General features: G+C 45.4%; 1 protein-coding gene across 1 annotated transcript in view; it reads right to left on the reverse strand.

Moving 5' to 3' along the window:
* Positions 1-11,440, reverse strand: part of TRMT2B (tRNA methyltransferase 2B) — a 40,691-nt gene that overhangs the window by 12,874 nt on the left and 16,377 nt on the right. The gene's annotated exons all lie outside the window — the stretch shown is intronic.

Below are 11,440 nucleotides of genomic sequence, written 5' to 3' on the forward strand. Positions count from 1 at the left end.
AGAGTCTCACTCTGTTGCTCAGACTGTAGTGCAGTCGCATGGTCTCAGCTCACTGCAACCTCCGCCTCCTGGGTTCAAGCAATTCTCCTGCCTCAGCCTCCTGAGTAGCTGGGATCACAGATGCCCACCACCTAGCCTTGCTAATTTTTGTATTTTTAGTAGACACAAGGTTTCACCATGTTGGCCAGGCTGGTCGCGAACTCCTAACTTCAGGTGATCCTCCCGCCTCGGCCTCCCAAAGTGCTGGGATTACAGGTGTGAGCCACCGCACCATGCCTGCTGTCCTTGTAAGAGAAAAGGTGGACACACAGAGACACCAAGGTTGGGTACACAAAGAAAAAGACCATGTGACACAGCAAGAAGGTGTCTATGCAAGCCAAGGAGAGAGGCCTCAGCAGAAACCAAATCAGCAGAGACTCTGATCTTAGACTTTAGCTTCCAGACAAGGAGGAAATAGATTTCTTTAAGCCACTCAGTCTGCTGTATTTTGTAATGGCAGCCCTTGCAGACAAATACAGTGATATAAGAAACATGACTGACCGGGCACAGTGGCTCAAACCTGTAATCCTAGCACTTTGAGAGGCCAACGTGAGAGGACTGCTTATGTCCAGGAGTTCAAGACCACCTGGACAACATGGCCTGTCTACAAAAAATTAAAAAAATTAGGCTGGGTGCAGTGGCTCAAGCCTATAATCCCAGCACTTTGGGAGGCCAAGGCGGGTGGATCACTTTGAGGTCAGGAGTTCGAGACCAACTGGGCCAACATGGCAAAACCCTGTCTCTACTAAAAATACAAAATTTAGCCAGGCATCAGGGTGGGCGCCTGTAATCTCAGCTACTCGGGAGGCTGAGGCAGGAGAACTGCTTGAACCCAGGAGGCGGGTTGCAGTGAGCCGAGATCATGCCACTGCACTCCAGCCTAGGCAACAGAGACTCCATCTCAAAACAACAACAACAACAACAAAAATTAGCCAGGCATGGTGACACACGCCTGTAGCCCCAGCTACTCGGGAAGCTGGAGTGGGAGGACGGCCTGAGCCCAGGTGGTCAAGGCTGCAGTGAGCCGAGATCTTACCACTGCACTCCAACCTGGGCAACAGAGACTCTGTCTCAGAAAAACAAAAAAGAAAGAATCATGATTCCTGCCCTGTGACTTTACAGAGGATGCTATCAATTACATTCCGAACTGTAAGCTCCATGAAGCGAGTTGTTTCCTTAGTCTGACATATGTGTTCAATAAATATTGAAAAATTGTATGAATAACTGAACAGGAAAGGTATTCTTACTTAGAACTTCAATTTATTTATGGAAAATAATCTTCCCTTTCTGTGAATTCCTAATGTATTACTAAGCTGCTATGATTCCACTCTTAATGTCCTGATATAAGCACATCATTTCTATATTTCTTCATATAACCTAGTACCAACTATATTATAGCTTAGTCAGATCCTCCATTTCCTCCTGGTATATACAAGTCAAATGCAATCCTGATTTAGCTGTTATGATCTCAAAAATCCTAAAAGCCAATTGCTGCCATAACAGGAAACACCATCTGATTTACTGGGTCCTTTTGTTCTCATAATGCATGTGTTCTGGGTCCACTGTATTTACAAACAAACCACAGATTATGTAGTAAAGGGGGAATTATACCACAAAACAGTGCTACCTGAGGTAAGATCAATTAAGGTTGTACCTGATCACTTTTGTTATAATTTCATATAAGATATCTTTGATTTTTACTCAACATAGTTTTCAAATTTTAAGGTTGGTGATTTAAAGAAAGCCTAGTTCCACCGGGCGTGATGCCTCCTGCCTGTAATCCCAGCACTTTGAGAGGCCGAGGTGGGCAGATCATTTGAGGTCAGGGGTTCAAGACCAGCCTGACCAACATGGCAAAACCCCGTCTCTACTAAAAATACAAAATTTAGCCAGGTGTGGTGGCGAGCACCTGTAATCCCAGCTACTTGGGAGGCTGAGGAGGAAGAATCGCTTGAACCTGGGAGGTGGAGGTTGCAGTGAGCTGAGATTGTGCCACTGCACTCCAGCCTAGGCAAGAGTGAGACTCAATCAAAAGAAAAAGAAAAGAAAAGAGGAGAGGAGAGAAGAGGAGAGGAAAGGAGGAGGAAGAAAGGGAGGGAGGGAAAGAAAGAGAGACAGAGAGAGAGAGAGAGAGAGAGAGAAGAAAGGGAGGGAGGGAAAGAAAGAGAGACAGACAGAGAGAGAGAGAGAGAGAGAGAGAGAGAGAGAGAGAGAGAGAGAGAAGAAAGGGAGGGAGGGAAGCAAGGAAAGAAAGAGACGGAGAGGAAAGAAGAAAGAAAGACTAGTTCAACTGTTGTCTACTGGCTGGTTAGAAAGGAATGCTTTTTGGAAGCAAGATTCAAATATCATATAAAGCCTGGTGCAGTGGCTCTCGCCTATAATCCCAGCATTCTGGGAGGCCAAGGTGGGTGGGTGGATCACTTGAGGTCAGGAGTTCGAGACCAGCCTGGGCAACATGGTGAAACTCCTTCTTTACTAAAAATACAAAAATCAGCCAGGCATGGTGGCGCACACCTGTAATCTCAGCTACTCAGGAGGCTGAGCAGGAGAATCACTGGAACCCAGGAGGTGAAAGTTGCAATGAGCCGAGATCACACCACANGTACAGCTTCTCCCCTGTATGACCTAGGGCCTTGGTTTCTTCATTGTAAGATGGAAACTGAAACTCCTATTCTTATATGGGAATGCTTAAGCTAAGTATTAAGATTAAAGGGAACTTCTGGTTAAAATAACAGAATATTCCACCTAAAAAAACAGAATATTCCACCTAAAACTCCTACTAAATGAAAATCCTACTAAATCCTACTAAAATGAAACAAAGGGATTAAAAAGGCATAAGCTTATTTAGGTTCATTGTTTCCAACAATTCTCCCTTCTCTCTCCTGTACCATCATTGCGTTCGCTCCATACTGGATCATTCCCATCAATATACTATCAGATTGCTTTTACTCTCCCATTTTAAGCAGAAAAAAAGAGGAATCTTCTTGACCCTATATTCCCCAACTCTGCTCCTCTTTGTCATAAAACTCATAAGAACTGAGCCTATTCACTGCCTCCCATTCTTCTACTCACCCAGCTGAATCAGGTCACTACTACTCCACGAAAACAGTTCACATTAAGGTCATCCCTGACCTCCTTGTTATGAAGTCCAATGGTTAACTTTAAGTCCTCACTTCCTTGACCTACCAGCAAGCATTGGGCACAGGTGAAAAGCCATTCCTTCTCTGTTTACTTTCTTCCTCTGGCTCCCAGGGAAACCTTACTCCTGTTTCTTTTTCTTTTTTTTTTTTTTTTTGAGACGGAGTCTCACTCTGTTGCCAGGCTGCAGTGCAGTGGTGCAATCTCGGCTTACTGCAACCTCTGCCTCCCAGGTTCAAGCGATTCTCCTGCCTCAACCTCCTGAGTAGCTGGTACTACAGGCGCGCGCAAACAAGCCCAGCTAATTTTCGTGCTTTTGTTTTGTTTTTTGTTTTTTTTTAGTAGAGACAGGGTTTAACCATATTGGTCAGGCTAGTCTTGATCTTCTGACCTTGTGATCGGCCCACCTTGGCCTCCCAAAGTGCTGGGATTACAGGCGTGAGCCACCGACTCCTGTTTCTTACAACCTCACTGACTGTCCCTTCTCAGTCTCCTTTACTGGTTCTTCCTCTTCTTCCAAACCTCTTAAAATGGGAGTGCCCCAGGGATTGGTCCCTGTTCCTCTTCACTTTTCTATCTACTCTCACTCCCTTGGTGATCTCTTGCCAGCCTCATAATTTTAAATGACATCTACATGCTAACAACTCCTGGATTTCTCTGTCTTGAACTCCAGTCTAATGTAGCCAACTAACTACTTAACATATCCATTCAGATGTTTAATAGGCACCTCAAATACAACATGACCAAAACTGAACTACTCATCTCCTCCAACCCAAATCTGCTCTACCAGTCTTTCCAGTCTCAGTTGACAGTAACTTCATCCTTCCACTTGCTCTACACAAAACACCGGGGGCCATTTTTTTCATTTTTTTATATTAAGGTATAACTGATACATAAAATTTGCACCTGTTTTTATGTATACATTTTGATGAGCCTGGACATATACATATACTTGGGATACCAACCCCCACCAGCCAAGGTACTAAACACATTCATTACCTCCAAAAAATGTCCTTGTTGGAACCATTTTTTACTTATCTTTATTTTTTTGAGACAGAGTCTTGCTCTTATCATCCAGGCTGGAGTGCAATGGCATGGTCTAGGCTCACTGCAACCTCCGCCTCCTGGATTCAAGCGATTCTCCTGCCTCAGCCTCCCCAGTAGCTGGGATTACAGGTGCCCACCACCACATCCAGCTAATTGTTGTATTTTTAGTAGAGATGGGGTTTCACTATGTTACTATGTTGGCCAGGCTGGTCTCGAACTCCTGACCTCAGGTGATCTGCCCAACTCAGTCTCCCAAAGTGCTGGGATTACAAGTGTGAACCACCACACCCAGCCACTTCTGTCTCTTATACCTCTTCATTCAATCCATCAGGAAATCCTGTTGTTCTGGCCTCAATGTATATCCATCTCCACTGTTACTACTGATCGATCTACATCATCTCTCACCTGGATTACTGCTGCACAGCTTCCCTCAATTGGTCTCCCTGCTTCTATCCAACCATGCCCCCACCAATAATCCATTCTCTACACAACAACCAGAGTGATCATTAAACCATATCATGACATTCCTCCTTGACCCCATGAAAACCTCTGACGGTTCTCCATTTCATTCAGAATGATGTGGTTTGGCTCTATGTCCCCACCCAAATTTTATCTCAAATTGTAATCCCCACATGTTGCGGGAGTGGCCTGGTGGAAGGTGAGTGAGTTTTGGGGGCAGACTTCCCCTTGCTGTTCTGGTGATGGAGTTCTCACAGGATATGGTTGTTTGTTAAGTGTGTGGCACTTCCCCCTTCTTGTCTCCTGCTTCACCATAGTAAAATGTGCTTGCTTCCCCCTCCGCCATGATAGTGTGTCCTGAGGCTTCCCCAGGCATGTGGAATTGTGGGTCAATTAAACCTCTTTTCTTCATAAATTACCCAGTCTCAGGAAGTTCTTTACAGCAATGTGAGAACAGACTAATACACAGAATAAAAGCCAAAGTCACTACCATTAACTCTTACCTCATCTCCTACTATTCTTCCTCTCATTTGCCTGGGTCTACTGTCAGTTCCTCCAAAAAGCCAGCCACACTCTCGTCTTGAGGTCTTTGCAAAGCTCTTTCTTTTGCCTAAAATGTTTTTCCCTCAGACCTTTGCATGGCTAATACCCTCACTTCCTGTAAGTCCTTATTCCAGGGTTTCTCAAGATAAGCACTACTGACATTTGGGGGCAGAAAATGCTTTATTGGCCAGGTGCAGTGGTTCATGCCTGTAATCCCAGCACTTTGGGAGGCAGAGGTGGGCAGATCACACGGTCAGGAGATCAAGACCATCCTGGTTAACACAGTGAAACCCCGTCTCTACTAAAAATACAAAAACTTAGCTGGGCATGGTGGCAGGCGCCTATAGTCCCAGCTACTCAGGAGGCTGAGGCAGGAGAATGGCGTGAACCTGGGAGGCGGAGCTTGCAGTGAGCCAAGATCGCACCACTGCACTCCGGCCTGGGCGACATAGCAAGACTCCGTCTCAAAAAAAAAAAAAAAGAAAAGAAAAGAAAAGAAAATGCTTTATTGTAGGGGGCTTTATTGTAGGCTGATCCATACATTGTAGGATCTTTCATTTTTTAGAGAGAGAGGTCTTGCTATGTTGCCCAGGCTGGAGTACGGTGGCTATTCACAGGTACAATCATCGTGTACTACATCCTCAAATTCCTGGGCTCAAGTGATCCTCTACCACCTCAGCCTTGTGAGTAGCTGGAACTACATGTGCATGCCACTGTGTCCAGCCATTATAGGATGTTCAACAGCATTGCTAGCCCCTACCTAGTAGATGCAAACACCATCACCCAGCCATGCCCCAGTGATGACAACCAAATATGTCTCCAGACATCACTGCCAAATGTTTCCTGCAGGACAAAACTGCCCTCGGTTGAGAATCGTTGCTTTATTCAGATATCATTTTCTCAATGGGGCCTACCTTGACCCTATTTAAAATTACAATCCAGGCCGGGTGTGGTGGCTCATGCCTGTAAACACAACACTTGGGGAGACAGAGGTGGGTGGATCACGTGAGGTCAGGAGCTCAAGACCAACCTGGCCAACATAATGAAACCCCCGTCTCTATCAGAAATATAAAAAATTAGCTGGTCACACCTGTAATCCCAGCCCTTTGGGAGGCCGAGGAGGGCGGATCACAAGGTCAGGAGATCGAGACCATCCCGGCTAACATAGTGAAACCCCGTCTCTACTAAAAATACAAAAAAATTAGCCAGGTGTGGTGGCACACACCTGTAGTCCCAGCTACTCTGGAGGCTGAGGCAAGAGAATTGTTTAAACTCGGGAGGCAGAGGTTGTAATGAGCCAAGATCACGCCACTGCATTCCAGCCTAGAATGCAGTGAGACCCCATTTCAAAAAAAAAAAAAAAAAAAATTAGCAGATGTGGTGACACGCACCTATAATCTCAGTTATTTGGGAGGCTGAGGCAGGAGGATCACTTGAACCCAGAAGGCACAGGTTGCAGTGAGCCAAGATTGTGCCACTGCACTTCAGCCTGGTTAACAGAGCGAGACTCCATCTGAAAATAAATAAATAAATAAGGGCCAGGTGCAGTGGCTCACACCTGTAATCCCAGCACTTTGGGAGGCCGAGGCAGGCAGATCACAAGGTTAAGAAAGAGATCGAGACCATCCTGGCTAACATGATGAAACCTCATATCTACGAAAAATACAAAAATTAGCGGGGTATGGTGGCACGCGCCTATAGTCCCAGCTACTCGGGAAGCTGTGGCAGGAGAACCACTTGAACCTGGGAGGCGGAGGTTGCAGTGAGCTGAGATCATGCCACTGCACTCCAGCCTGGCGACAGGGCAAGATTCTTTCTAATAAATAAATAAATAGATAAATAAAATTATAACCCATACTTCCTCCAGCCCCCAAAACTTCTTATCCTCCTTACTCTATTTTTTCCCATGGCACTTATCAACTTTCAACATATCATATGATTTACTTACTGTTTTTTTAAAAAAAATCTGTCTCCCCTACAACTAAAATTTAAATTACACAAGGGAAGGGAACTTATTTTCTTCATTACTGTATCCTAAGCATCTAGAATAGTGCCTTGCACTTATAGGGGTGCAAAACTACTTGTTGAATAAATAAATGAAAGAGCAAAGATAATGGGAGAGAAGACAACAGAAAAGCAAACTCAGTAAAATCTCAGAAGATGGACAGCAGAGTGAAGTGACAAGCGACTTGGCAAGGTGAAGGAAGCTATATCTGGAGTGACCACAGAGGTGGATCTGGTAAGTCAAAAGGCTTATCTGCTCTACACAATCCTGGTAAGGCTCACACTTAAAGGTGCAAAATACTGCAGGAAGCTGAGATGGGGTAAGATGCATGACTAAACTCAGGGTTTGGCTAAAAAGTCTGGACACAAAACTGGCAAATGTTGGCCAGATGCAGTGGCTCACACCAGTAATCCCATCACTCTGGGAGGCTGAGGCTGGTGGATCATTTGAGATCAGGAGTTTGAGACCAGCCTGGCCAACATGGTGAAACCCCGTCTCTACTAAAAATACAAAAGTTAGCTGTGCATAGTGGCACGTGCCTATAGTCCCAGCTACTTGGGAGGCTGAGGCACGAGAATCACTTGAACCCAGGAGGTGGAAGTTGCAGTAAGCCAAGATCACACCACTACACTCCATCCAGCCTGGGCGACAGATTGAGACTCTGTCTCAAACAAACAAAAACTGGCAAATGTCTTCATCCTACCAAAAACTTCCATCTTCCTCTACCAGGAGACTGAAGATGTTTTTCTCAGGAGAAACTGAACCCATCAAAGTTCAGAACTTGGAGATACCAGGCACACTGATTGTGGTAGAGAGATGGAAGCAGGAAAAGTCTATATAAATCTGCATTCTTTTTTTTCTTTTTGAGATGGAGTCTCGCTCTGTTGCCCAGACTGGAGTGCAGTGGCACGAACTTGGCTCACTGCAACCTCTGCCTCCCGGGTTCAAGCAATTCTCCTGCCTCAGCCTCCTGAGAATCTGGGACTACAGGCACCTGCCTCTGCACCTGGCTAATTTTTGTGGTTTTAGTAGAGATAGGGTTTCACCATGTTGGTCAGGCTAGTCTCAAACTCCTGACCTTGTGATCCGCCCGCCTCAGCCCACCAAAGTGCTGGGATTACAGGTGTGAGCCATGGCGCCCAGCATAAATCTGCATTCTTAATGGTGTGAGATCTGGGCCCCTTTCTATACCTCATTCCAGAAGGCCAGCAGCCAGGCAGATTTGAATATAATTCTTTGTAGGGACTGAATAACCCCAGAGAAAATAACTCAAGAGACAGAGACATGGAAGACTTGTCCACAATCACCAGCAGTAAATCCAAGAATCAGTAAACCCACTCAAGATGAACTATTAACTGGTCAAAGCCTCACTATTTTTTTTTTTTTTCTGGATACAGGGTCTTGCTCTATCGCCCAGTATGGAGTGCAGTGGCACCATCTCAGCTCACTGCAGCCTCAACCTGCTGGGTTCAAGCAATCCCCCTGTCTCAGCCCTGCAAGGAGCTGGGACTACAGGTGAGTGTCACCACCCCCATCTAATTTTTTTGTATTTTTAGTAAAGACAGAGTTTTGCCACGTTGCCCAGGCTGGTCTTGAACTCTTAAACTCAAGTGATCCACCCACCTCACACTCCCAAACTGCTAGGATCAAGGCATGAGCCACCACACTGGTCCTAAGGCCTCACTCTTAAATATGAACAGCCAGCCAAGTACTACCAGCTACTTGGTTAGCACCTCCATTATAAAAGACAATGCCCAAAACAAATACACAGGAAAAAAATCCAGGAGAGAACAGACACTTCTAACAGGAAAAAAAGCAAACAGAGGCCGGGCACAGTGGCTTACGCCTGTAATGCTAGCACTTTGGGAGGCCAAGGTGGGCAGATAACCTGAGGTCAGCAGTTCAAGACTAGCCTGGCCAACATGGCAAAACCCCATCTCTATTAAAAACACAAAAATTAGCCGGGCATGGTGGCACATGCCTGTAATCTCAGCTACTTGGGAGGCTGAGGCAGGAGAATTGCTTAAACTCGGGAGGCGGAAGTTGCAGTGAGCCAAGATCGTGCCATTGCATGCCAGCCTGGGCAACAGGAGCAAAACTGTCACAGAAAAAAAAAAAAAGCAAATAGAAAATAATGTTGTATTACTAAAAAAGAACAGAATGCTATACGAAAGGAGCAATTAGAGAACAAGGAAAACCTTTTGAAAATTAAAGACACAATGATAGAGACAAATTCAATAAAGCTGTTGGTATGTAGGTCAATAAAATTTTACAAAAAGAACAAAAAGGCAGAGAGAAATGAGCAGAAGATGACAGAAGCAATCCATAAGGTCCCCAAATCTAATAGGAGGAATAGCGAGCACATAGAAAATGAAGGAGAGGGGGCTGAGGGCACCTATAATCCCAGCACTTTGGGAGGCCAAGGTAGGTAGATCGTTTGAGGTCAGGAGTTCGAGACCAGTCATGCCAACCTGGTGAAACCCCATCTCTACTAAAAATACAAAAATTAGCCAGGTGTGGTGGCAGGCGCCTGTAATCTGAGCTACTCGGGAGGCTGAGGCAGGAGAATCACTTTAACACAGGAGGCAGAGGTTACAGTGAGCTGAGATCACACCATTGCACTCCCACCTGGGCAACAGAGTGAGACCCCTCTCAAAAAAAAAAAAAATCAGGGAGAGGGGCTGGGCGCAGTGGTTCACACCTGTAATCCCAGCATTTTGGGAGGCCAAGGTGGGTGGATCACGAGGTCGGGAGATCGAGACCATCCTGGCTAACACGGTGAAACCCCTCTACCAAAAATACAAAAAATCAGCTGGGCGTGGTGGCGCATGCCTGTAATTCCAGCTACTCGGGAGGCTGAGGCAGGAGAATTGCTTGAGCCCGGGAGATGGAAGTAGTAGTGAGCTGAGATTGCACCACTGCACTCCAGCCTGGGCAACAGAGCGAGACTCCATCTCAAAAAAATAAATAAATAAATAAATAAAATTATTTTTGTGAAAAAAAAATTAGCTGGGCGTGGTGGCTGGTGCCTGTAATCCCAGCTACTTGAGAGGCTGAGGCAGGAGAATCGCTTGAACCCGGGAGGTGGAGGTTGCAGTGAGCCAAGATCGCACCATTACACTCCAGCTTGGGCAAAAAGACTGAAACTCCGTCTCAAAAAAAAAAAAAAAAAGACTAGAGACCAGCAAAAGAAGCCCCAGGATAACAGCCATGCAGAAGACAGGTTGGGCCTAGGATGGCAGACTTCAGGAAAAAGGTCTTCAGGGAAAAACTTCAACTGAAGCTTTTGAGCATATGGAAAATATTGATGAATATCTGACAGATCTTATAAAGCATTTGGAAAGAAATTGGAGGCCAGGCACGGTGGCTCACACCTGTAATCCCAACACTTTGGGAGGACGAGGTGGATGAATCGTCTGAGGTCAGTAGTTCAAGACCAGCCTGGCCAACATGGTGAAACTCCGTCTCTACTAAAATTACAAAAATTAGCTGGGAGTGGTGGTGGGCCCCTATAATCCCAGCTACTTGGGAGGCTGAGGCAGGAGAATTACTTGAACCCAGGAGGCAGAGATTGCAGTGAGCCAAGACCACACCACTGTAATCCAGCCTGGGCAACAAGAGCAAAACTCCATCTCAAAAAAAAAAAGAAAGAAATTAGCAACCAGCTTATAGAAAATGAAGCAGGCTGGGTGTGGTGGCTCACATCTGTAATCCCAGCACTTTGGGAGGGCAAGGCAGGTGGATCACCTGAGGTCAGAAGTTCGAGACCAGCCTGGCTAACATGGTGAAACCTCGTCTCTACTAAAAATACAAAAATGGGCCGGGCATGGTGGCGTGTGCCTGTAATCCCAGCTACCCAGGAGGCTGAGGCAGGAGAATCTCTGGAAGCTGGGAGGTGGAGGCTGCAGTGCTCCAAGATCTCGCTACTGCACTACAGCCAGGGAAACAGAGCGAGACTTTGTATACAAAAAAAAGAAAGAAAGAAAAAGAAGAAATAAAGCAAATGGAAAAATGAGGTAATTATTCATGCCAATAAAACAAAAGATATAAAATGGACTACGCAACTATAAAAAAGTATATTATTCTGTGAAAAAAAATCAAGATATAGAACAATGTCTATAGTAAGCTGCCTTTTAACTATGAAAGGGGGGAAGATACAAATATCTATTAACATTTTCTTTTTCCTTTTTTTTTTTTTTTTTTTTTTTT

This window comes from Rhinopithecus bieti, unplaced genomic scaffold (assembly GCF_001698545.2).
Source record: "Rhinopithecus bieti isolate Rb0 unplaced genomic scaffold, ASM169854v2 scaffold_49470, whole genome shotgun sequence".
Lineage (NCBI taxonomy): Eukaryota > Metazoa > Chordata > Mammalia > Primates > Cercopithecidae > Rhinopithecus > Rhinopithecus bieti.